We start from the raw sequence: 27,577 nt of genomic DNA, 5'->3' as shown, positions 1-27,577 counted from the left end.
TTCTGCTCTCTTGCCATACTGTTTTGATTACTCTGGTTTTTATGTATATTTTGGAAGTTTTATTTTTCCCACTACAAATCTTGTTGACTGTTCTCTTTTTAAATTTAGATATAAATTACATGCCATTAGATTCACCTTTTAAGAGTATACAGTTCACTGGTGTTTAGTATAGTGACAAAGTTGTGCAACCATCACCTCATTTTCATCACCTCCCAAAAGAAACTTCATACCTGTCACTCCCCACCCCGCCCCACACACTCCCACTCTCCAACAGACCCTAGGCAACCATTAATCTACTTTCCGTCTCTATAGGTTTGCCTATTCTGGACATTTCCTACAGATGGATCGTAAAATACGGGACCTTTTGTGTCTGGATTCTTTCACTTAATATAATGTTTTCAAAGTTCATCCATGTTGTAGTACTGTCATGAACATGCTGTGAAGGCACACTCACAAGTTGTGTCTTTCCACAGTGTCAGCTTTATTCATTCATAAAGCAAGGTTAACATAATTATAAAGCAGGTTCAGGATTCCAAACTCAGTGACATTTCATCCCATGATTAACTTGGCTTCTCACAGGGCACACAAAGCAGAACACAAGTCACACAACAAACAAGATAACACAGGGCTAGGAAGTTAACAAACCAAATGAGAAGTCAGTCTGTGAGTATGCAGTTGAGATAAGGCCTCTGTCCTGTCTGGGTCAGCTCTGGGCACTTACTGCTTACCATGTTCAAGGAGTGAATGATCTCAGTTCTGTTCGGAGATCAGGCAGAGCCTTTGGTGGCAACTGCCTTTTTAAAATGATCAGACATAGAAGGGTCAATGCCTGAAGAGTCTGACAGTTTGCTGCAAAAATTCTCTTTTTAAAGGGCTTTAATCAGTCTTGGGCCCTGCACATCTCCTCTGTTTCTGCTCGTTATCAGTTCTAGGGTGTTGTTAATTGGTACTGGTTTGGGTGGTATCTCATAGCTGCAGTACCCTTAACTGCTTGTGTCGTTGCTTGGCACAGGCCCCTGCTTGACAGAAGTGACTCCATCTTGCTTTCTCTTGGGGGAGAGGCAGAGGGAGAGAGAGAATCTCAAGCAGACTCGCCGCTGAATGCAGAGCCCAACATGGGGCTCGATCTCACGACCCTGAAATCATGACCTGAGCCAAAATCAAGAATTGGAGGCTTAACTGACTGAGCTACCCAGGTGTCCCCATCTTGCTCTCCACAAGTACTTGTACCATTACTTCATTTATCCATTGTATGTATATACCACAGTTTGTTTATCCATTCATCCACTGATGGACATCTGGTTTTCACCTTTCACTTTTTCACCTATTTTAAATAGTGCTGCTATAAAATTTTGTGTGCAACTATTTGAGTATCTTGTTTTCAGTTCTTTGGAGATACATCACTAGGAATAGAGTTGCTGGGTCATGTGATAATTCTTTGTTTAGTGTTTTTTTGTTTGATTTTATATTTTGATCTTTTATCTGGTAAGTTTTTGAACTGTTAGACCAGTAATTTTTAATTTGATTTTTAACAGGAAAGCCCCATAACCTGTAGTTTGCAAATAATAAGAGATTTTTGTCTCTTCCCTTGGAATATTTTAGTGCTTGTCTTTTGGTAATGTGATGGCTGGCATCTTTGTTTTATTCCTGGCTATAGGATGGGAATGTTTTTAATATTTTGCTATTGGGCATGCTATTTTCTATAAGTTTGTTAGTTTCCTTTTTTTTTTTTTTTCTTTTTAAGATTTTGTTTATTTGTCAGGAGAGAGCAGGGGGAGCGTGAGGCAGAGGGAGAAGCAGGGGTCCCTGTTAGTTTCCTTTTATTAAGGTGAAGTTTTCCTGTATCCCTAGTTTGGTAAGAATTATTTTGAAAATCAGGAATAGGTGCTGAACATTATTTCCTTGTAAGAATTTATTGCGATGTGGTACCTTTCCCTCAAACTGTTAATGTTTGAGGAGCATTGGGCTTGCACTACTTGGTTGATACCTGGTTACTTGAGTGGATTTTTCTTCCCTTCCAGGCTGATGGTTGGTCACACATAAACAAAACACATTGGCAGGAGACTAGTAGGAGACCAATGCAGATGAGAAAACTAATGTGTTTTGTGTATGTGTGACCAATCTGAAAACCAATCCAAGAACCTTCGTTCTGGAAAATCTGTAGCGACAAGTTCAGCAATGGTGTAGAGCTGTACATGTTAGGATATAGTCCAACATGTTTATTTTTTTCAGTCCTCTTAGTCATTTTTTTCCTGCAAACTATCTATTTATTTATTTTAAAGATTTTATTTGAGAGAGAGAGAAGGAGAGACAGTGAGAGAATACAAGCGGGGAGGAGAGGGAGAAGCGGGCTACATGAAGAGCTAGGAGCTGGATGCAGGGCTCGATCCCAGGACCTTGGGATCATGACCTGAGCTGAAGGCAGATGCTTAACCGACTGAGCCACCCAGGCGCCCCTAAACTAAACAATTTAAAATCTTGTTATTCAGAATCAAGAAACACACTCCTTTAAGTGTTTATAAATATACTCCATAATTGGTTCTGCTGCTCCTCCCACCTTGTTCCTGATAAAAAACAAAGCTACAGAATGCTTTGAATTTTAAGCAAGTGGCAAATTATCTCTGTTCACAGGGTGCTCATCACCATAGTAACAAGGAGCCAAGTCATTTTTGAAGTGGGGCAGGATGCTTGTCCATTGCTTTTCAGAAGGACCTAAGACAATCCAAATACCTTTTTGTAGATTAGACAACAGGCCTGCTCAAGGTGTGTCTAAACATCTTCAGCATACACAAGTCACAGATGAAATAGTTTGTAAAGGAGGTAGAATCCCCATTTGAGGTTCTGTCACATTATAAAGACTCCAAAACAAATCTAGATGGGCTTTACTTTCTGCCTGAGAATAATCAAGTAGCTTCCTATTAAGGCTCATTAATTCACCCCTCACCCCCACGCCATACATGTTGAAGGCAACTGGTGGAGAAGGTCAGGGGGACTAGGGAATTAAATGAGGCAAAGATGAAAAATGAGTTTTCGATTTGGCCCAAATTGTGTGGGCAGGGGTCACAGGTAATCTTTGGTTTAAATATGTGGTTAGATTTTGAATTGCCTTGTGTTAGATCTTGCTATGGAACAAGGTTGTTTGGGAACTAAATCTCAGAGATTTTCCTTAAATGTGTTTAAAGCTGTATTTAAAGCTAAGTTCTGGGGAGAGCGTTGGTGGAGAGCAAAAAATAATAGATCAGGATTTGAGATTTGTCACCTGAAGCATCTACCATGATTTTTGGAGGATGTGAAAAAATAAAACCAAATTTTCAGGTAGCTAGTAAAATATAGAGGGCTATCTAATCTTTTAGTTTATGAATAGAATTAAAGAGTTTAGGAAAATCAAAATATGACCTATTTAAGGGAGCCTGACTGGTTCAGTTGGTATAGCATGCAACTCTTGATCTTGGGGTTGTGAGTTTGAGCTCCACGTTGGGTGTAAAGATTACTTAGGAATAAAATCTTTTTAAAAATCCATTTTTGGACTAGCCAAATAATATGGATAATAATGACAAAAAGGGCATTTTTAAAAAAGTAACCTCTACGCCCATCATGGGGCTCGACCTCATGACCCTGAGATCAAGAGTCACATGCTGTACTGACTGAGCCAGTCAGGTGCCCCTAAAAAAGCGTAAGTTTAATTATTATCAGGAAAACAGGAGAGTTTGAGATTCAGGATAGAAAAACTCCCAATAATATAAACTCTGGGGGCATTTTGACATTTAGAACAGCGAAGGCCTCCTGAAACAGTTGGTATAATTTTTATTCAACAAATATTGTCTACAATATACTCTTTTGGGCCTCAAAGAGCAGTGAACAAAAGTCTTCTCCTTGAGCTGATGTTCAATCAGAGGAAGATGCACCGACATGGATACATGTCAGGAGGGAGGGAGCAATTGTTGTAGAGAATGTAAAGAAAGGATAAAGGGAATGGGGAATGTGGGAACTAGTACTCCTTTATGTGGATAGTCAAGGGGTACCTCTGTGAGAAGATGAGATTTGAGCAGAGAGATGGAAACAGCCAGTGATCCAGTAAATATCTGGGTGTTAAAAAACAAAATTCATCCTATTTGAATAAATTTGAAGATCTAATTGGCTTTCTTAAGTGATTCATGAATCTGCAGCATCCCACCTAGCAAGTAAAGGAGAGCTCCAAGGATGTGTACAAAATGGAAGGTCTTTATAGGAAGAAGGGTGGGGCAGGAAGGTTATTAGCAAAAGAAAAGGTTTTGGGCTAGAATCCCCTTCCCTTAAAGGGAAGGGCAGGAGGTCTGATTATGCTGATTACTCCATCTTCCTTTGGGGGATGGAGTGGGCCCTTGTGACAGAGTACCTCATTTCTGTGATCAGAAAATTCCTGACTGACCCGGTTAAGACTGCATTTCTGGGGGAGGTTGATACTGCAGTTAGCTTAGGTATTAAGCCCTCATTTGGTAACTTCACCTGGCCCAAGTGATGCCATTTTGTACCTGTGGTTTTCTTTTTAACAAGGGTGTGGTACAGAAGAGAAGGATGGAATTTTCCTTTTGCCTTATGGGATTACACTGGCTGCTGAGTTTGAGAGTAGACCATATGGAAAGCAAGAGTAGAATTGAGAGAACTAACGCAGGTGAGAAACCATGGTGGCTTAGAACAGAATGGTAGCGGAGGTGGTGGATGGTACAAGTTGACCCTTGAGAAACAGGGGTTTGAACTGCATGGGTCTACTTACATGCACATTTTTTTATAGTATAGTACTGTTAGATGTATTTTCCTTATGATTTTCTTGATATTTTCTTTTCTCTAGCTTTATTGTAAGAATACAGTATGTAATACCTATACAAAATATGTGTTAAACAGCTGTCTATGTTATTGGTAAGGCTTCTGGTCAACACTAGGCTGTTAAGTTTTGGGGGAATCAGAAGTTATACTTGGATTTTTTACTGCATAGGGGTAGGGAGGTGTCTGTGCCCCCAGTCCCCCTCATTGTTCAAGGGTCAGCCGTAGTTGGAGTCTGAGTATATTTTGAAGGTAGAGCCAATGGGAATTCCTGATGTGGTTTGGGAGAGAAAAATGCGGTCAAGGGTGACTCAAGGATTTTGGCTTTGGAAGTTGGAAAAGTAGGGTTGCTGTTTACTAAAAAGGGGAAGATTGTGGGAGGGTGGTGGTGGAACGTGCACAGGGAATCAGGGTTTTGATTTTGGACATGTTGAGTTTGAGATGCTTATTAGACATCCAGGTGGAGATTTTGAATAGTTAGTATACAGACCTGGAGTCCTAGACAGAGGTTTGGGCTGGCCACTTTGGGGCAGCATGTAGGTTATATTTAGAGCCATTAGACTTGGATGGAGCACTTAGCCAGTTTCCAGTCTGTCTGAGGAGCCCCGGGATGTCTCAGTGAACTCACATGTGTTGCTGCAAAGTATTTTAAAATTTCCAGAAAAACAGTATGGGTGGTGTGTAGACTTGACATGTATTAAAAAAAATTTTTTTTAAAGATGTTTGAGATGTGTGCTTGTATATTTCTGTATAAGCTGAGTGCAGTTTTTCTTTTTTTAAGATTTTATTTACTAATTTGAGAGAGAGAAAGAGCAAGCACAAGTGAGGGGAGGGGCAGAGGGAGAGGGAGAATTCTCGCAGACTCCCCGCTGAGCAGGGAGCCCAGTGTGGTACTTGATCCCAGGGCCTCAGATCATGACCTGAGCTGAAGTCAGATGCCTAACTGAGCCACCCAGGTACCCACTGAGTGTAGTTTTGAATGTACACTTAGTATTTCTAACAAAAGCAAACACAAAATTCACATTTTATTAAAATTGTTCCCCAGTATATCAATCAGTCCCACATAGCGGAACTGATTGTACTTAATTAGAAGTTTTTGGAGGGGTGGGGAAGAGAATTTGCCCTGAAAACTATAGAGAATCATTGCCTGGAGGCCCAGGGAAGGGCTGATGGAGATTGGTGCAAAATGTCTTTAAAAAGCACTTTATTTCTAAAATTGATGCGTATTTTGAATTTTTCTCTAATATTCTCTTCCCATTCTTAACCTTAGAAATGTTTAAAATTAATTCCATGGAATAACATTTGCTGCAAGAATGAATGCTTCAGTATGTTCTTCTCTTTAAAGTGAGTATATTATTCAGCTTTGAGATGTGAAGACTCAAAATTTGGGAGAGCTGGATGTAGTCAGGCATCTTTAGAAGGAACGTGATCTAGGGGTGCCTGGGTGGCTCAGTTGGTTAAGTGTCCGACTCTTGGTTTTGGCTCAGGTCATAATCTCAGCCCCGTTGGGCTCTGTGCTCAGCGGGGAGTCTGCTTGAGATTCTCTTTCTCCCTCTCCGCTGCCTTTCCTGCTCCCCGCCCCAAATGAATAAATAAGTAAATCTTAAAAAAAAATTGAAGGAACATGGTCTTGTTAAGTGAGCAGGTGGAGAGATTTAGAACAATTAAGGGAATTAGCTCAAGCTCAGAAGAGTATGAATACCTAGGAAGTTAAAATCCATTTGGCTATATCACTGAGGAAAGTATATAATAAACCGAAGTTGATTAGGCTTTAAGGAGGAGCTTAAAAAAATTCTAAGCTATGCTTGTTCTGCCTTTAGGAAGGGGTGGTGGTGCTGAATTTTCTTGTATTGAGCAAGTCCTTTGGTTCTTTTTTTTTTTTTAAGATTGTATTTATTTGTCAGAGGGAGACTGCGTAACTGAGAGCACAAGCAGGGGGAGCGGCAGGCAGAGGGAGAAGCAGACTCCCTGCCGAGCAGGGAGCCTGATGCAGGACTCCATCCCAGGACCCTGGGATCATGACCTGAGCTGAAGGCAGACGCCTAACTGACTGAGCCACCCAGGCGTCCCAAGTTCTTTGGTTCATAACGGGGGTATAATTAGTTGTGGGTCAAAAACTGTACATCGGGAGTCATCATAGCTTGGTTGAATTATTCCTTAGGTTTTTTCTTTCTTTGCTTTTTTCACGTGTAACCCAAATCTTCTGGTTTAATAACACTGGTACCAGAAGAGGAGACAAATATGAATGGAGGACTCAGGTACTCCAATTTCTGAAATTGGAATTTTGATCCCCATTATGACTTAATAAATCGACACTAATTTTAGTATAAGCCAGCCTTTGGAGCCTTGTCAGCTCAAGAGTTCAGTGATAAAAGTGGGTGTTCTGGTCCTGTATCAGTGTGTGAAGACATGGCTAGGTGGTCATCTCATGGTTCTTTGATTTATAATTCCCACAGTAAGGAGGGTTCTGGTTCAGGAAACCAAATAAACATTACACTTTCTTTGTTTTTGTTTTGAGCATGAAATAACAAGATTGGATGATTTTAAAACCAAGTTTTATATTTCTTGATGCCTTTCACTCCCTTTCTAAAATTTTAACTAGAATTCTATTCAATATTATTTTGGAGAGTCACTGAATTTCCTGTTACTGGATTTGTGGGATGTGGGTAGAAATGTGATAGTGGGATAGAATTAAAATATTTGTGCAACTTTGTTTTAGAAAAGGCATTTTGGGATTTAAATCTTTGTTTAAGACCAAAAAGAAAATTACACAATAATTTAATTTTTCTGATAAAATTTGCCTCTTTGAGCCTTCCTATTTCCTTTTTTCCTGGGGCCATGCTAGGAAAAATGTTAATTTTTGTACTGCTTTTTCTTTACCTTATGGCTAGCCTTTATTTTCATGTTAAGTTCAAAGATAATGCTTTTCCTGTTTGATTTGCCTGTTTTTTGTTCCTCTACTGATGTTTCTCCTTGCCATCTTCCCAAACGAGAACCTGTAGAGGCATTTATCTGTAGTTTTGATTTGTGTGTTTCCTGTAATCATGCAAGAAATTTAGGGCTGAGTTGCATCAGATAGCTATGACATCAGTCTTCTCTTTCCATCAAATTTAGTTTTAGTGTTTAAAACTTAGGAAATACTGTACTTTTACGCTAACAGTGAGTGACCTAAAGAATAATCTCTTGATTTTTAATGTGATTCCCGGGTGTTCATCCTTTCCCTTATATTGTCTCAAAATCTCTTTGAATTTTTTTTTGTGCGTGTGTCTCTCTCCATAAATCTTCTAAAATTTGTTTCAGATCTAGAGTATTGCAGGAATGGTTTGAGCACACACCAGGATCAGATTCAGTTCCAAAAAAGACCTTGCTTAATGTGCCATTTTGTTTCTGTCTATTATCCTGATGTTCTTATCCCATTTCTAGATTTGTCATGTAAATGGGCACTCATATTCTTTCTAATGAGTTCTACTTACTAAGAATTTTTTTTCATTTCATGATACGGTTGACTGTAAAATAGCTTTCTGAAATCTTATGCATTAAATATATTATTTATATATGATACATATGCTCAGTACTTCCTTTTCTTTCCATGAAGACCTTTTATGTACATATGCTTTATTAGTCTGTCTTCCAGCTAGAATGTTTATTTAATGAGGATGAGTATTTTTGTATTTTGTTCACTACTGTATCCTCGGTCTTTGGAAGAGTGCTTGGTACATAGTAGATGCTCAGTAAATAATAAGTGAGTGAATGAAAGATCTAGTTAGTATCTTAGCTCCCAAACTGAGATTTGAATAGAAGGAGAAATGATTGCTTGAATGTTCAAATTAGAGACTGGAAATTATTTTATACTTGTGAAATGGAAGAAAATTCAACTTTAAGGATTGGTGAAAATTCTCAGGGATAAGAAAGGCCTGATCTCTTTAGGCCCCACAAGATAGTTGCAATTTCTTTTTTTCTTTTTTTAATTAAGTAGGCTCTGTGCCCAATGTGTGACTTGAACTCATGACCCTGAGATCAAGAATTGCATGCTCGGGTTGCCTAGGTGGCTCAGTCGGTTACCAGGGTCCTGGGATGGAGTCCCACATCTGGCTCCTTGCTCAGTGGGGAGCCTGCTTCTCCCTCTGCCTGATGCTCCCCCTGCTTGTGCACTGTCTCTCTCTCTGACAAATAAATAAATAAAATCTTAAAAAAAAAAAAAAAAAAAAGAATTGTATGTTCTACTGACTGAGCCAGCCAGGTGCCCCAGTAGTTGCAATTTGAGAATGCAGTGTTGGTGTTGCAGATTTGAATGAGGTGGCTGCATTTTAATAGTTTTTCCTATGCTGCTCTCATTCTCTCTTGCACTGAATAATTTCTGGTCTGGAACAGTATTTTGAAAATTTGAATAACATGTGAATCCCATCCAAAGGAAGAAATTTATTGAAGCCTTTTAATATAATAGATAAAATTTTAAAATTTTTACGTTGCATTATTATGTAGTTACTAGTAAACCCTGTATGCTTCTAGGTCTTATGCAACTATAAAGAGAAAATAAATACATAACATAAATAGTACTTTAATATTATTTTGACACTATTTTGAATAAAGTTTGAAAAACTAAATTGATTACAGTATAAATGCTGACATTCTACAGATTCTTTTGTGTTTGTCATATTTTAAAGATACCGTGATAACTCATCTTCTCTACTTTTCTCCTTTGGGCTGCTGTTGAAACCTTTGTTCACACACTGGCTTTCATTAAAACAGGGGTTCAAGCACATTGGAGCATATCTGTAGGTGTTAAATAATTATTTTCCAATTGAATTCAGGAACTGAAGAAGAACATCCTATTTGATTATCCTTGGGTATTTAATATTTTTCTCAGCTATACATTTCACTCAGAGTAGAAATAAGAATTATAGTAAATGTTATTCTCCTGGAGGGCATTGCTATAGGAAACACTGAATGAACTGATTTAAAGGGTCTATTTATGCATGAACTTGGGTTTAGCACTGTCACCTCTCCATTAGATTACAGTTAATACAGGTTAGCTTCTGGTTTGCCTCTGGAAAATGTTTAGTTCTCTGCTAATGACTGTAGAAGGCTTTTTGGATACAAAGTTCTTTCTCAGATTGTCTTTTACTTTGCTTTCTAAAAGTTGGAGGGAAATGTTTAAAATTAGATGGGACTGAGTGTCAGTTCCTGAAATAAGACATATTACAGTGTTTTCATAGGGAGAACTTGGTGTACCTCTTTATTTGAATCTTTTATAACTTAAAATGTAGTGTTTTGGGTTTGTAGCATATCAGAATATGTTGACCTTTGAAGTTATGGCTACATCACTACTTGATTTTGAGCAAGTTTCAGTTTCTTTTCTTTTTTTTTTTTTTTAACAGTCTTAGGTCTTTTATTTTCTTTACATTTATCATGGCATGAATTCATAGGGAATGGGTTCCAGCAGTTCGGGCTCCTTTTCATTGGTTCTCACAAAGTGCCCTTCTCTGGGTGGGGCAGGCTGGCGCTTTCAGTTGAACCCAAGTACCTTTCTCTTTGGCTTCCTTCTTTTTCTGATCATTTTCCTTCACATGCTTCAGGAAGCTATCTCGGCTCTTTTGAGTGTTTAATATGCTCAATGCGTACATTAATTCTCTTGGCAAGAATCTTGCCCTTAACTTGTTTGTTTACAACAATGCCAACAGCATGCTGAGTAACATTGTAGACTCTTCCAGTTTTGCCATGGTAACATTTGTGGGGCATTCCTTTTTGAACAGTGCCCATTCCCTTGATGTCCACAATATCACCTTTCTTATAGATTTGCATGTATGTGGCCAAAGGAACAACTCCCATGTTTTCTAAAAGGCCTAGAGAACATATAGCGGGTACCTCTCCTCTTTCCCTTTGTGTTGGTCATTTTGGCGAATTACTGGAAGATGGCAGTTCCAGCCGAAAGGAAGCGCAAGTTTCAGTTTCTGAGCTTTTATCTTCTTTTCCGCACAGTGGTTACAGACTGCAATACAAAAACATTGAAGGTTATAGGTTTGTGGTGATAGGAGGACCATAGTGGGATAGGCACACAGAGACCGGGGAGAAAGGAAAGAAGGAGCGGCTGGTACAAAGGACCCAAGATGCAAATGATCTGAGGAACAGATACAAAACATTCCTTCTAGCTCAGGTGCTGGTATGTTTAGGGAAGATATTTGTTTTCTTTTTCCAGTGGGCTGCTGTTTGTTAGCTTGTAAGACCATCTTGCCTAGGGAATAGAATCCTGCTTTGAGGCTGACAAGGAAGAAGAGTTAGACCCTTGAGTCACAAATTCCAAGTTTGTGAATTACGATTAGTTATTTGTACTAATAGTCTGTTTCTATAAGATTGGCAGTAGGAAAGAGAGGAATGGGCTTATTACTAGAAATTTGGGGGGAAAGTTTTGTATCATTTCTAGTTCTTACTATATTTGGCTTTGCTGTTTGGTATGTATAGTTTTTCCACCTATTAACCCAGCAGTGAAATCTGATCTTAGGTATCAGGTTCTTCTTTGTGGTTTGGTTTGTTGATAATTGAAGTGCCTAAAGGTTCTGGGTGTGAATTCTGCATACTTTATAATTAATTTAAAACCAGGGAAGTTAGGATTTTCTGTTGAAGTAGTTAATGACACATTGTGGCTTTAAAATTAATGTATGTATAGCTGTTACACCAGAATAACCAAAACATGATAATAGGACATAGTTTATGTTTTTAGTGCCCTTAAAGATGAGAAAGTATTTTTAAATTTCTTGGTGTCCTTTTCTTTCTAGTTTGGGTGTGTAAGAGTCTGTTTATCAGAAATATTTTAGCACTGAAGTTGGTTTGGCATTTTTTTTAGATCTTTGTAAACATGACCCTAGACAGCTGTGTTTAATATAGTAAAGAATCATGGGGAGACTTTACAGTGTTTCTTGTTGGGACTTAGTGTATGTGTATTTTAGTATTTAAAGGATGTGGTTTGGGGCTTTGAAAATGAGAGGGAGGTTGCCTAATTCATAGCTGAATGCCTGCTTAATCTAGATTGTTCTGTCCTAGAGGTTATTGGCAACATGAAAGTTGTTTTTACTCTAGTGAAACTGACAGTATTGTTAGAAACCTTTTGTGGAAGTTACGCACATTGCTGGTGAGTAGGATTTTCTTTAAAATCTGACATTGCATAGGAATGTTTTAGGTAACTAGGGTGCTGGAAAAAAGCTGCTACTCAAGCCAAACTACTTTTTGCTTTGCAGAAAAGTGACCATGACCGGGAGGGTATCCTCTGTGTCTCCACCTCATCCACCTTCCATCTCTGAGCTCGCAGTGCACTAGGTCAGGAAATGGTGGGTGGAGTTGCTTAATTGCATCAACTTCCTGGGCTCCCCAAGTATTGATTATTCATATGTTCCATTTAAAAGATTGTTGCTTATTGGCTGGTTTCTTTTAAATCCTTAGGTTTGACATTGATTCAGTCTAATGAACGCTTGCCAAGTACAAGGCACTGTGCTGCATGCTCTGTGAGAGCTACAGAAAGGAGTGTGATTACTCATACCTTTCAGTTTATAGTATAGTAGGGGAAAGGAAGACAAGATAGACAATGGTTAAGTGTCCCAAGGGAGGCATATAGTAGCCATTCCGTAACATTGATGGGTGAGGGTGGGGCAGTGGATGAGACCTGGGCAGGGAGGGGCCCAGCGGGGTGAGCAGTTTCAGTAGTTCTAGTGGGTAAAGAATGAAAAAGATGGTGGAAAAAAGGACAAATGGCCACTGTGAAGGTGAAGGAAAAATACAAGGAAGAACTAAGGCAGGAGCTGTTAATTAGAAACCCTGAGATTTCCCAAAATTCTGTGCAGAATTGTTTGTGTGCTCTGGCCTTTTTTCTTGGGCAGAGAACTTTGACTTTTTCTCAGATTCTGAAGTGTCCAGAATCAAAAAAGATGGGGAACCACTGCTAAGTTATCAACCTTTGATAACAGAAGATATTGAGGCTTTGTAGAGAAATTAAGTCATGGGGTAGTACAGTTTTTTCTTGGGGGAAGTAGGATTTGGAGGACCGAGTTTATGAAATTGTCTCTGGAGCAGGGCAGGGATTGCCTTGTCAAACTGGGTGTCCCACCCAGCAAGTTTGGTGGATCCATTAGTAGATTGCATGACAGTGAAGGGTAGGTGTTTTGAGTCAAAGGAGTTTCCTAGGCATTATTTCCCCCTTTATTTGGAGGCCAGATTGATGGAGATGTGGGCTACCAGGATGCTGTTGTAGAACAGTTCCCAGGGCTTACTTTTCATGTAAATTGTTCTGTGCTTGATCCCATGGGGGGAATGTATAAAATACCACACAGGGACCCTGCCCTAAAGGAGTTGATGGTATGCAATGCTTTCCTTTTGGCTTTTTGTTCAGCTTGGATTTGTGTATGTTCAGTTAATCTTTTAGTCTTTGATCATTTCCTGGGCAAAAGAAACATTTCTATTAAAATGAGCTCAAAATGACTTTGGTCTGTGACTTAATTTTCCTTTTAAAGAATGGAGAACCACTGGGATTTGAGGATTTAGGAAATACCGTCATAAATATACTATACTCGTAATTAGGAAGCTCTGTACAGCTAATTTGGTGACTTTGGGCAAATCATTTGACTCTTACTGTTAATTTTTGTATCACACAGCTTTAAAATGTTATAAGGCACATTTTATTTTTTTACTTTTATTTTTTTAAAGATTTTATTCATTTGAGAGAGAGAAAGCACAAACAGGGGGAGAGGCAGAGGGAGAGGGAGAAGCAGACTCCTGGATGAGTTGGGGGCCTAACATGGGGCTTGATCCCAGGACCTGGAGATCATTACCTGAGTGGAAGGCAGATACTTAACCATCTGAGCCACCCAGGCGCCCCTATAAAGCACATTTTAAAAAATGATTCATCCCCTAATACTCTAAGATGAATTGCTTGTATAACTGATTATTTAAAAATATTCATTATACGGGCGCCTGGGTGGCTCAGTCGGTTAAGCAGCTGCCTTCGGCTCAGGTCATGATCCCAGAGTCCTGGGATCGAGTCCCGCATCGGGCTCCCTGCTCTGCGGGGAGCCTGCTTCTCCCTCTCCCTCTGCCTGCTTGTGTTCTCTATCTGTCTGTCAAATAAATAAATGAAATCTTTAAGGGAAAAAAAAAATATTCATTATACTTTAATTGATCAGTTTCCACATTTGTGAAATGGGAATAGATAATAATAATAATCATAATTGTATGTATCTCATAGAGTTGTCCTGAAGATGAAATTAATGCACATACATGCTTAGTAAATACCAGTGGCTACATTATTAATAATATTAATATTTTAATACTATCATTTTCCCCTTCCCCATGGGTGAATGTAATGGGGTGTATTGTTATAAAAGAATTTATAATGAGATATATAAAATTTCCTATGCATTTATCGAAATGTTTAAATTATATTTAGAGTTATGGAAGCTAAGTGCATTTCTACATAAGGCTGATTTGGGTATTAGACTGCTCCTTTAGGTTACAGAATGAGAATGAGGGAATTGAAAGCTGTGTCTGTTTAAATAAGAAATGGATGGGGCGCCTGGGTGGCTCAGTCGTTAAGTGTCTGCCTTCAGCTCAGGTCATGATCCCATGGTCCTGGGATTGAGCTCCTCATAGACTCCCTGCTCCGCGGGAAGCCTGCTTCTCCCTCTCCCACTCCCCCTGCTTGTGTTCCCTCTCTCTCTGTGTCTCTCTCTGTCAAATAAATAAATAAAATCTTTAAAAAAAGAAGAAATGGATTGATTGGTCTTTTTTAGGGGGGATTGATTGGTCTTGATCATTGTTGTCTTTCAGTCCTTTTTAATTTGACTCTTTGCTTTTTTTTTTTTTTTATCTTTTTTGTTGCTTTCTGATTTATTTCCTGTTCAGTTTTCAGTAACTGGTGTGGAGTAGAATTTATATTGGCCCGTGTCTGAACCAGGAAGGAGTGATACATCAGATAACGTGGGGCTTAGTGGAGAGGGACTTAAAATGAGTCCTGTGGAGCTGTTTCACCCAGGAACCACTGAAGGAACTCCACAGTTTCCTCCAAATCGGACTCTATGCAGCTTCACCCTGTTTGTGCATAATGAACATTTCTAGGCTCATTCATCCATATTTTTCCAAATGCTTCCAATTATTTATCCTTTTTAAAAACCAGTAATTATGGGAAAACTCAGTTATGTACAAAAATACAGAAATAGTAGAGTCATAAACCTGCACTTAGCTATACCCAACTTCTACAATTATCATCTCATGACCAGTCTTGTTTGGTCTATACTCACAGCCATTTCTTCTCTCCCATATTGTTTTGAAGGAAATCTCAACTATCCTATCACTTTATCTAAAAAGATTTTAAGATGTATATCTAAGAGATGAAGACTTAAAAAAACATACATACACATATACATATGTCTATTTGGCTCAGCATCCAAGTATTTAGTTGGTTTCTTAAGTTTCTTTAGCAGGTTTGTTTTGTTTTGTTTTGTGGTTTTTTTGTTTTTGTAGGCTCCACACCCAACACAGGGCTTGAACTCATGACCCCGAGATCAAGAGTTGCATGTTCTACTGACTGAGTTAGCCAGGTGCCCCTTGTTAACTTCTTTTAAGGCATAGAGTTCCCCCACCCCCCAAAATCTTTCAGTCTTTCTAACTTGGAATTTGCCTGAATAAACCAGCCTTATTTTGTTCTGTTTTCCTGTAGTCTAGGTTTTACTGTTTTGTATCCCTCAGATTTTTAACATATTTGTGTCTCCTGTGTTTCCTATAAATTGGTAGCTGACTCTAAGGGACCAGATTAGAATTTTTTTTTTTTTTAATGTCTTCTTTTCCTCCATCAGGAGCATGTGCTGTGTCCCGGGTTTGTGATGTTAACAGCTACTGATAATCAATGCCTAGATCCATTAATTCAGTAAAAGTTGGAAAATGGTAACATATGTTTCTGTCATTCCTTCCATTTATTTTGAATCAAAACCTATGAGGAAATAAAATTTTAATTTAAGGCATTAATGGCTTTAAGTGTATTTATTTTGATTTAGTATTTTTCCTGACTTTGTAGCAGTGATTAAAATACAGTACATGATTTGGTGTTGAGATATGCAATATTGGGTGTCTGACTACCGCAGAATGACTTCAGACCCATGTGTTTCATCTAGTTAGGAAGTTGTCTTACATTGCTCACTGGTAGTTTTTCCCAGCTAGAGATAATTATGAGGGATAAATATGCATTCTAGTTAGTGTGTACTTCCCTACTGTCTAATACTATAAATGGCTGTTTTAAAGTCTTACCTGCTTGTGTAAGTTTTTCTTTTCAATGAGCTTAAGTGCTTAATTTTCTAAAAATCATTTCTAGGCTTGGTTTGGAATCAGGAGCAATAAAGTCTAAAATATGTCTGGTTAGTACAGTTAACTTTGGTATTACTCATTAAAGATCTTGGTTTTTGAATTGTGCAGTTTTCTTTTATATAATTGTAGATCAGTTTTCTCATTTCATAACGGTTACATTTTACATTTGAGTGTTATCAAAAGGTCTAGGGCCCACTTGGTGTCTTTGAGGACCTTTCAAATAGTGCTCTATTAATATTTATAATATGACAATATTTTTGTTTCTGGGAAGAATTTGTTTAGAAAAAAACCAGTCACTTCATTGGTATTTCATTTAAAGCAAGCATCTAAAGCTCCTGGACTAGAAGGTAGTCGAAGGCCTAGTAGTTTTGCCAGGTCAGTGAAGCTCATAAGGATATCTGGCGAGGTTAATAGAAGAGGTTTTCTTCAATAAATCAGACAGTGACCGGATAATTAACTTCTTCCCCTCATACATTTTACTGCCTTTCTTCTTTATTCTCTTCAGATCTTGCTCAAGCTCAGTGCTCTTGAGGTGAGCTGACTTATCTCTTACTACCCAGAGCTAAGAAGTTGTTGAATTTATTCTTCAGATACATCTACAGTGGAATAAACTTGATTTTGACTTTTCCTTGGGGGATTTTGTGAGCTCACTTTACAGATGAACTTGGGCTTTTGATCAAGTAAATGGACATAGAAGGGAAACTAAAGTAATAGACCAGGAAATAAAATTTAAGTTTTTCAGCAGTTTGCCAGCTGGAGCTTCAGCAAGTTATTTTTTGGGTATCTCTTTAGAAAATAATGGTACAATAAATCTCTTTAATGGATAGCAGTTTTGTTTTCTGGGGCTCCATCTTGCCACTAATACCATGTTGAATCCAACACAAAGCTATAGTGATCCCGTTGAGGTGCTTGTACAGTAGAGATGGATGTTAAATTCTCACCCCATTTTCCAGATTCAGGCTGTCTCCTCTAGAATACAGCATCCATTCAAATTCAACAAACAATTTTTGAGGCTCCAGAGGCAACAGTGGTAAATCAGGCAGACAGGGGTCCCTGTCCTTGGGAGTTTACATCTTAGTAAAATAATTAAATAAAATTATTTCCCCAGGTGGAATAGTTAATTCTACATAAGTTTCTCTTTTGCTCAATTGTCTGAACATATCCAAAGCTGCTGTCTGAGGGAAGTCAGAGTACCTTTGCCCAGAGAGAGTAGAAGACAAGCCAGGTTTTGAAATTTCACAACATGAAGTTATCTTTGACTTTGAGTTTGGGATGTAGAAAATAATGGATCTTCTTTCAATAAACAAGAAACTTGCTAGTGATTGCTACCTATTGTTATTTTCTTTTTTATTTTAAGATTTTGTGCTGAGTTGCAATAGGTTTTTTTAATTAAATTTTCTGAAGTAATGTTTCTTTCTTCTCCCTTCTGCCTACCTGTAGTGTTGGCTAATAGGATTAAAATTTATTTTGATATTATTTGATTGATCATTAGTTATTTTCAGTCCTTTGGTAAATATAAACATGGTTACTGTCTATCCTGTATTTTTCAAGATAATCTCAGTTTCAAGTATTTTGGTCCATTTTTGGATAGACTTAGTTTATTTGAGAGAGCGAAAAAAGAGGGTGAGAGAGCACAAGCAGGGGGAGTGGCAGGCAGAGGGAGAGGGAGAAGCAGACTCCCCACTGAGCAGAGAGCCCGACAGGGGGCTCAATCCCAGGACCCTAAGATCAGGACCTGAGCCAAAGGCAGATGCTTAACCAGCTGAGCCACCTAGGCGCCCCAGACTTAGTTTTTAATTTAAATAATAAATGGTCTTTTAGGTCAGTGCTCTTTAACTTGAGTCCGTGGACCCTGCTGAGCTTTAGGGAGGTGGTTTGTGAATCTCCTGAAACAGCAATCATGCCAGACTTTGTGGATATGTGCCCTTTCCTCTGGGAGGATCCATTTGCTTTCATCAGAATTTAAAAGGGCTTATAGTGCCTGCAAAAAAGAGTAATAACCACTGTATTTTGTACAAATGAGATTAATAGGAGTGGTAACATTTTTTCCCTTCCAGACATATATTGCAGAAAGATGATTGTCCGGGTGTTAATTTTTGGAGCAGTGAGTTCTTGAATGATTTGAAGTGTTCTCTCAAAAAACTTGGATTGTATGGAGATCTGATCAGTATAGTTTGTTATTTTTCTTTTATGTGATCTTAAAACATCAAGCCTTAACCCCTGAGTTTCTTATATTTACCCCATTGTTACAGGCTGAATTGCAAGGTGCTCTGCACCTTTTCACATGTTGAAGTGCTAATCCCCAGTACCTAGGAATGTGACTGAATTTGCGGAGAGGGCTTTTATTATTTATTTATTTATTTATGGTTTTTTTTTTTTTTTAAATCTTATTTGAGAGAGAGAGAAAAAAAGCATGAGCAGGGGGAGGGGCAGAAGGAGAAGCAGGCTCCCCACCAAGCAGGGAACCCTGATGCAATGCAGGGTTTGATCCCAGGACCCTGGGATCGTGTCCTGAGCTGAATGAAGGCAGAAGCTTAACTGACTGAGCCACCCAGGTACTCCAGGAGAGAGGGTTTTTAAAGAGGTGATTTAAGGGGGCACCTAGGTGGCTCAGTCAGTTAAATGTCTGATTCTTGATCTCAGCTCAGGTCTTGATCTCGGGGTTGTGAGTTCAGGTGCATGTGGAGCTGCGTGTGGAGCCTACTTTTTTTTTTTAAGTGATTAAGTTAAAAGAAGGTAGACAGGTTGGGCCCTAATCTAATCTAACTGGTGTCTTTAGAAGAAAGGGGAATTTTGAACACAAGAGAAAGACACGAAAGGCACGTGTACCCAGAGGAAAGACTGAGGACACAGTGAAAAAGGCAGCCAGCCATCTACAAGCCGAGGAGAAAGGCCTTGGGGAAAAAGAACCCAAAACACACTGTCACCTTGATCTTGGATTTTTAGCCTCCAGAACTATGAAAAGTAACTTTTCTGTTGTTTAAGCCATGCAGCCTGTGGTATTTTGTATCACAGCTCAAGCAAACTGACACACTCATGATGAGGTAGTAGTTGAGTGTCAATAAAAAGTATAGCAAGGTTACTTTTTCCTCTTTGCCCCAATGCATTTTTAGGGCAATGATGAAGTGTTGTGTATAGCTTCACATAATCTAGTACTGGAAAGAGATGGTAGGATCTATGAAATACAAATATAGTAGATATTAATATTCCTATTCATATTGGCCTTATTCTTGATCATTTTATAGTTTCCCATTTGCCTATGGTTATATTTTAATGTCATCTCTTCTATTCTCTACCATTTTTCATTCTTTGGAACTAATTTTTTTTTCTTAAGATTTTATTTATTTATTTGACAGAGACACAGCAAGACAGGGAATACAGCAGGGGGAGTGGGAGAGGGAGAAGCAGGCCTCCCGCTGAGCAGGGAGCCTGATGGCGGGGCTTGATCCCAGGATCACAACCTGAGCCAAAGGCAGACGCTTAACGACTGAGCCACCCAGGTGCCCTTGGAACTAATTTTTATAAATAAGTCTATTATAAATCAGTACCAGAGTAGAGTCTGTGTATATTCTCCTGTGTGTTTTCTATACAGTCATTCCAACCCAGCCTTATTCTCTGATAATATCATCTGGACTCAGGCCTCTGTTCCAGACTATCATATTTGCATTTACTTTTTGAAGTTTCTCTTGGCCAAAAATGAAATTTGAGTGCTCATAGTGATGCCTGCCTTTATTCTGCAAATTTTTAAATTTGCAAATTAATGAAAAGGATCCATGTATGTTTCTCAAGTTTACCAGGAGGTCAGGAATTCTGTCAGTTTTTTCATGCTGAAGCCCCAAGGTATAGTCTAACATTTAAAGGGAAGTTAAATATTTTAATAAACGAATAGATTTTAAGTAGGTTATCAGATTCAGACATCCAAAACCGAACCCATAACCCAAATTCTTTTTCCTCTCACAGTTAGACTTCTCAGTCTCCATTTATGACATTGAGGATAAGCTTGCTTATGGAGTACCCCATCCATGTGTTCCTCATTTGCTCTCCCTCCTCGTTTCATAATGTGGTGGGTAAGAGCATAGCCTTTGACTCCTGACTGTGAACATCCAGACTCCTTGATGTGCTTGCTGCGGCAAGTTTCTTAACCTCCCTCTGCTTTAGTTTTTTCATCTACAATTAGAGGTGATAAGAGTATGCACTTCTTAGATTTTTAGGGGGATTGTGAGCTTTGAACAGTGGCACATAGTAAACATTTTAGAGCTGTTAGAGCTATTATTATTCTAGAAGTGAAAACATTATTCTCATCTCACTTATTTGTATCTTTTATCTCTAGGTCTACATTGCTTTCTTCCTTTCACTTTAAACAACAAAACTTTTGCCCACAAAATTGGCATGATTTTCTTGGTGGTGGCAGTGTAAATTAGCTCTACCCTTTGGAGAGTGGTTGGGCAAGGTATACCCAGTCATAAAAATACTCACACTCTGACTTAGGAATTCCACTTCTGGGAATCTTCTATGTGTAAGAGTGCATCCATGAAGTTTACATTATAACCTCCAGGGTTGGACGGAATAGTTTATTAAATTCTGGCACTTACACATTTACAGTTGATGGGTTTCAAGACCATGTAATAACATGGAAAATACTTGTGATGAAAAGTACAACATTTTATGTATAATATGATTACAGGCATGTTAAGTAAATACATACTTCCAGGAATTTCAGAGGATAGGACTTATAAGAGCTCTTTTAACCCTCGACTTGTCAGATTCTGGATTTATGTAAAGCTGGTCCTGAAGGGCCAAAGTGTACCCTGTAATTGAGAGTTCTATGTACCTTGTTTGTAATCCATCATCTTTCCTCTTTGGCTTTAGCAATTCTAGGCTTAGTCAAATTCTGCAGAATTGGATGGCCATGAGGATATAAAGATGAAGACAGACCCTCTAGTGTACTCAAGGAATAGTTTTATATGAGATTTAAGACAAGTATATAAACCCCAGTATGTGATTTTTGTCCAATAATAAGACCGTTTGGGCTCCTTGGTGCCTGATGATTTGTGCATGTGTGTTTGTGGGGTGTGTGTGTGTGTAGTATAGTGTAGATTTCTCACATTTACTCCTTGGGAATACTCATTTTTAACACCAGGATTTAACTTGGCTTTGGTAAGGTCAAAAAGCAGGCCCTAGAACAGCAACTTTTTCAGTTTTCTTTTGACCATAAGCCTCATTTCTTTGCAAGTGGTAATTCTTAACAAAGTGTACTTTGAACAGCCAGTGCATAAACTGCTACTTCATTGTTGGGTCAACGGATCCTAGGGGAATGTGCTAGAAAGAAGAGTAATTACTAAACAGCTGGGCCCAGGACTGTGGCTTGGGCTTTATTTCTTTGGTAAATGGCCTAGGTCCTGTTTCTGAAGTAATTCCCCCGCCCCTCCCCTCCCGATCCATGACTGCTGACAGAAGTCTTCACTTGCCAGATCTTTTGTCTGCATTGTTACCGCAAACAGTTTTGCTTGATGAATTAATACTTGTTACCCTGAATTTTTACTTTTTTGCCCCTTTTTTTCTATCCTGAGGGATAAGCCATTTTTTTTTAAAGATTTTATTTATTTATTTGACAGAGAGAGAGCGAGAGCAGGAATACAAGCAGGGGGAGAGGGAGAAGCAGGCTTCCCGCAAGCAGGGAACCCGATGTGGGACTCGATCCCAGGACCCTGGGATCATGACCGGAGCCGAAGGCAGACGCTTAACAACTGAGCCACCCAGGCGCCTGGGATAAGCCATTTTTTAATTCATTACCCATAATGGGCTAGCGTGTGCCCAGCTGGCTGTTACGGTACTTTGCTCAAGATCAGGCCCAACACGGGGTCTATGTCTGTTGGCCGACTTGTGGCGTGGTGTTGCATATACCCCCAAATTTTGTGCTGTCCTCTTTGATTTTTCATATCAAATGTTATTTGGCACCTAATGGATTTTTGAACTGTGTTTGTGGCTGGCCTTAGAATCTTTAACATTTATTTCCTAGGAGAAATGACATCTTTATGTCCAAGTTATATTTGGTCAAAGCATGTTAAAAGCTCTGATCAGTTCTTTGAAAGTACTACATTACTTTCAAAGAAAGTATTACCTTAAAAATGTGTTAAAATTTATATAAAATGTATATATGGAAGAATGACTGGTTTCAAAGTAAAATAAAAGCATCAGGTCACTCAAGGAATAAAATTTTGCTATGTGGGAGGGTAGAGATTTTCTTTTCCTTTGTTTTCTTTAAGAAATATGAGAATAGGAAAAATAAGGGTTTTAACAGGAAAGCTAAATATCTGAAAATCTGTGGAGGTGAAATTTTCTTGGTAATGCTCAATGTACTTTTCAGTATATATCAATGATTTTGGGGGGACTAAACTTTTTATTGGGTTTCATTGGATTTTGATGTTCATTCTAGTGGGAGCTACCAAATTGTAGATTTCTCATCGGTTCAGGTAACAATGAATTGTGATATTCCAGAATTAGGTGTTTGGCATTATGTCAGAGGAACAATAGGAAATAACTTTGTAAACTGTTGACTGGATTAATGTAAACATGGTAAGTTTAACAAAAACATAATACTTCCAGTTTGTCTCTATCCGCAACAGTTGCTTAATAAATCCGAATAGCCTGAGCAAGTGTTCTTTTCTCTAGCTTCCTCTCCCTCTTTCTCCCGACTCCAAGAAAAGGGGGAGAGGAGGATCCGTGTAAACTGATCACTAATTCAGTATTTTGCAATATTGTAAAACTGTTAGATGTTGCTTCTATTGTGATCACAATAGAAGAGCAAAGTGGTGGCTACCCTTCCCAACTTGTTAATACTCCATCCAGGACCCTGAGATCATGACCTGAGCTGAAGGCAGCCACTTAACTGACTGAGCCACCCAGGCACCCCCTTGGGAAGTTAGCTTTGTTTGGTCTTTAATCATGATACATACCCTATATTAGACAACCATGAAGCATGTATGTTCTGTATTTCCCACTCCTTCTCACTGAGTGCTTCAGCCCCTCCCCAGGGACATCACTGGAGCCCACACCAAGCAGGGGTGGGGAGACCTGGCAAGAGGTCCTGTTCCCTCGTGACCCCAGGTGATGACTGCGTCCAGGGTTGATCGAGGACTCCTGATGACCGCAACAACATTGTGGAATGGACAAAGGTCCATCATCCTTAGAGCTGTGGCTTAGGCATTTTATTTTTTGTTCATTTGATTTTTTTTTTTTTTTTTTTTTTGAGTGCAGTATCAGAGTTTAGAGGGATTTTTGTTTTCTTGATTAACATGATTTTCCAGGTTGTTGCATGCAGGACATAGTGGCAACCTCAGCCTTAAACTTTGTTTCTGCTCCTACCCCAGAGCCCCAGACAGCATGGGGAGGGTCTGGCTACCCCCTGCCCAGCCACCCCATCATAAAGATTTTATTTATTTATTTGAGAGAGAGAGAGATAAACAGCATGAGAGGGGAGAGGGTCAGAGGGAGAAGCAGACTTCCCACTGAGCTGGAAGCCCGATGCGGGACTCGATCCCAGGACTCCGGGATCATGATCTGAGCCGAAGGTAGTCGCTTAACCAACTGAGCCACCCAGGCACCCCCAGCCACCCTATTGTAAGGAAACTCCATCAGAAATTCAACTGGCTTCCAAGGGTGGGGGGAATTATTGTGAATTCTAAGAATGATGAAAGCTGTGAGCAGTGAGTTCTGGAAAACTATGCATGTGCTTCCAAAGGCTAATCTCTGTATTACTCAGTATCTTTTAACAGACAGTAAAGAATTTTTCCATTAAATTGTGCACTATTAACCATCCAGCCCTCCCGAGGCAAAGGTCAAAGGTCCCACGAAATGGCTTTAGAGAATGTTCTTTGAAAAAAAGGAGTGAACTCCCTCCCTCCAGAATGTTAGCCCCCCCTCCCCGCCCCCCCAATATTTTGGAGCTTGGAGCTCAGTTTGAGAATCACTGTCTTTTCCGGCTTAGTTCAGGTTTTTGTTGTTGTTGTTAAGGCACTCAGTGGGAGTTGGATGCATTCTGTCAGTGTTTAGAGGCTTATGAATGGAAGTCCTTTCTTTTGTCTCCACCTGTATTCCCATCCTCCTGGTCTCGGCACTTTTTCTACTTTAACAGCCATGGAAGTAGTTTCTACATGCTTTTAGATTATATGGCTTCTTATGTGATATGGTATGTCTGCTTTAATTCATCACAGTTCTGTGTAGAGGTTTTATGTGTCACTGAAGAAAAACTGACCCAATTTGAAAGATAAAAAGCTCTTTGAATAGATGCTGTCAGGATTATTTAATTTTATTTGTGTCATAATTGGACCTAGGTTTTTTATATTTTTTGTTTGTTTTGTAGCAAGGAAAATAGATCCAGGAGACTCTTAACCTAATTCTACCACTATCTAGCTGTGGGGCTTCAAAAGTCATTATAATAGCTTTATTGCTTCATTTGCAAAAACAAAGATTTCATTATGTATACATGCAGTATTCTGCTGGAGTTGCTAATCATAAAAAGAAATTGGTTTTAAGATGTTCTCTGAAGCTTTTTTTTTTTTTTTTAAGACTATTCATTTGAGAGAGAGAGTAGGAGCAGGGGGAGAAGCAGAGGGAGAGGAGAAGCAGACTCCCTGCTGAGCAGGGAGCCAGATGTGGGGCTGGATCCTGGGCTCGATCCTAGGGCTCTATCCTAGGACCTGGAGATCATGACCTGAGCCAAAGGCAGATGCTTAACTGTCTGAGCCACCCAGGTGCCCCTCTCTGGAAGCTTTTACATTTTTAAAGAAACTGAATTTATTTACTGTATACTTTTATCCCCTCTAAAGGTATCATGGGAATGGTCTTCAAGGACTAGTCTGTTTTAATTCCTCTGGCCTTTTTAAGTAGGCTCCACGCGTAATGTGGGGCTTGAACTCACGACCCTGAGATCAAAAGTTGTATGCTCTACCGACTGAGTCAGCCAGGCGCCCCTCCTCTGGCCTTTTGTAAAGGAAGAGTGGCTCTTAGTATTCTTTTTTTTTTTTTTTTTTTTAAGATTTTATTTATTTGAGAGGGAGAGAGAGAATGTGGGTGCATGGAGAGAGGGGCAGAGGGGGAGGGAGAAGGAAAGGGAGAGAATCTCAAGCAGACTCTGCTGAACATGGAGCGTGACATGGGGCTCAGTCTCACAACCCTGAGATCATGACCTGAACCAAACGCTTAATGGACTGAGCCACCCAGGCATTCCCCTTACTATTCTAATAAAAGTGGACTCTTTTTTGGAGTGCATTCCTGTACCTTTAATGAAGCAGAAAGAAACAGGAAATAACTTATCTTCTAACCTGTTTTGATAGGCAAGGCTATCGACTAAGAGTGACAAGTTAGAAAACAGGCATCTGCTTTTGATTTTTAGGCTTCCTGTTAGCACTAAGCCTATTATTAGCACTAGGAGAAATCTCATCCTTTCTCCTATTCTGACCCCGTGTTGCCATTGTCATTGATCAGGTTTATCCCCCCATAGACCAAAATTAGTATGATTCTTTCAACTTTGGGATTTATCCGAGCACTTTTTTTTTCTCAGCCAAGTTAAATTCTCTTCCATGGCTCCATTTTGGGATTGTATACTTTGTTTAAAGGTGAGAGTTCTTCCCAGCTTTTTAAAGCTGAAAACAGAAGTTAAGGAGTCTAAAAGGCATAGTGGAATTATTTGAAAACAATTTTGGCCTTCAGTGGAAGAAAGTTGTTCAAGTTTTAATTGATTCATTGTTATATCTCACCTTATTCCTGGAAAGGATTAAGGTGACAGGTACATACGAAGACTTTCTCCTTCACAGCCATGCTTTGTGAATGGGTTGCTAAGGTTCACTTTATCACCTTCCAGTCACTCCTTCACCATTACTTCTGGCTCTGCCCTGCTCACCCACTGTAGTTCTTATAGTGGGGTCACCAGGGATCTCCTTCAATTTTTCTTGGCCAGACCTGTGTCAGTCTGCCTACTAGATACCTGTCAGGCAACACTTTTTAAAACCAAACTTACCTCTCTTCCCCTGCTCCAAATCTGTTTAGCCACCTTTTCCACTATCTCACTAAAAGGTACCACTCCTAATCCAGTTGCTGAAGCCATAAGCTGAGGACCCATCCTTGACACCTCTCCCTCAATCTCCACTTAAAATCAGCAGCTAAAGTTCCTGTCTGTTGTTGCTTATTAATACATTTACTTATTGTCTCTCTGCTCACAGCACCTTAGCCAGACTGTTTCTCACTTACCTCAGTTTCCTAAAAGCATCATTTACTTTTGAACCTCTTAGGACTTTGTGTATCTTCCTTTAGGGCTTAGTTTAGAAAATCAGGGATTCTCTGACTTATGTCTATACCCTCAAGACTAAGCTTGGTGCTGGTGGTTCCCTCTCGTCCCTTCCTACACCCCTTCCTTCCGTGTGTTGTCCTCCCCCACCTCCTTGCATGGGCTCTCCCAGCACCCATATTCTCTTTATAAACACACATCACATTCTATTGTAATTGCTTATTGACTTTTCTGTCTCCTTAAGGGCAGCGACTATGTCTTACTCATGATTGCACCAGTAATATCCAGCCCAGAGTGTTCAGTAAATTTCTGACAATAAATAGATAGTAGGAAATGGGTGGTAGTTAGTATGAAAACAGTGTTGAAACTGTTGTGTTAGTTTTATGGTTCTGGTTGCTTTAAAATTTGCATCTTAAGTGCTATGATTGGCCTTCATCTACTACTGGGTCCTATAGGTAGTGGTTCTGTGCATAAGCTCCCGAAGCGTGAAGTAGAGTAGAGTAGGGCAAAGCAGGAATGAAGCTGATAGGTTGTCTGGGTGGGCTCCACTTTGCATGCCATTGATAAAGAGGTTAGGCTTTCTTAAGGGTAACGATCATGTAGCAGAGATAAGATGGCTGCTTAAACTAGGGCATTGGAGCCAGAAATGAAGAAGAGGGAGCATTTTAGTGACCTAGTGATTGGATATGGGTCAGGGAGGAGGAATCTTTAAGTGACCCAACTTTCTGGCTTGATTGGCTAGGTCTGCTTGATGCTTTCATTAACTAGTTGTGTTGATTCTTGAGATTCTGACATCCATTTATGTCTGTGAGGCAGGCAATAGGATATGAAGTTTGGGAGAACACACCACTGGAGAGTCATCAGTATATGGTTGTTAGAACTACAAGACAGCACTTACCTATGTAGCCTGAGTAATAATGGTCTAGAAAAAGAAGAAACTGAGGAACATGGACGTTTAAGGCTGGGGAAGAAGAGAAGATAGCTGGGAAAAAGCAGTGTCAAACTGAGGAGTTGGAGTTAAAGAGGAAATTTGGCCATAAAGGGGCCATTGACTTTTTCTGTGCTTTAAAGAAAAAACAAGTAAGAAAATGGGTCTTTAACCAGCTGTTAGAGTAGATGCTTGGGTCTGGACCACCTGCAGGGCTTTCTGTT

General features: G+C 39.4%; 1 protein-coding gene across 5 annotated transcripts in view; it reads left to right on the top strand.

Annotated features, from left to right (window-relative positions):
* The window catches only part of FBXO34 (F-box protein 34), an 86,085-nt gene that overhangs the window by 52,333 nt on the left and 6,175 nt on the right, over positions 1 to 27,577 (top strand). The window lies entirely within an intron of this gene.

The sequence above is a fragment of the Leptonychotes weddellii genome, chromosome 9 (genome assembly GCF_054177405.1).
Source record: "Leptonychotes weddellii isolate Sample4059 chromosome 9, ASM5417740v2, whole genome shotgun sequence".
NCBI lineage: Eukaryota > Metazoa > Chordata > Mammalia > Carnivora > Phocidae > Leptonychotes > Leptonychotes weddellii.
Note: the sequence above shows the minus strand (reverse complement) of the source record. Positions and strands in the feature narration are given on the sequence as shown.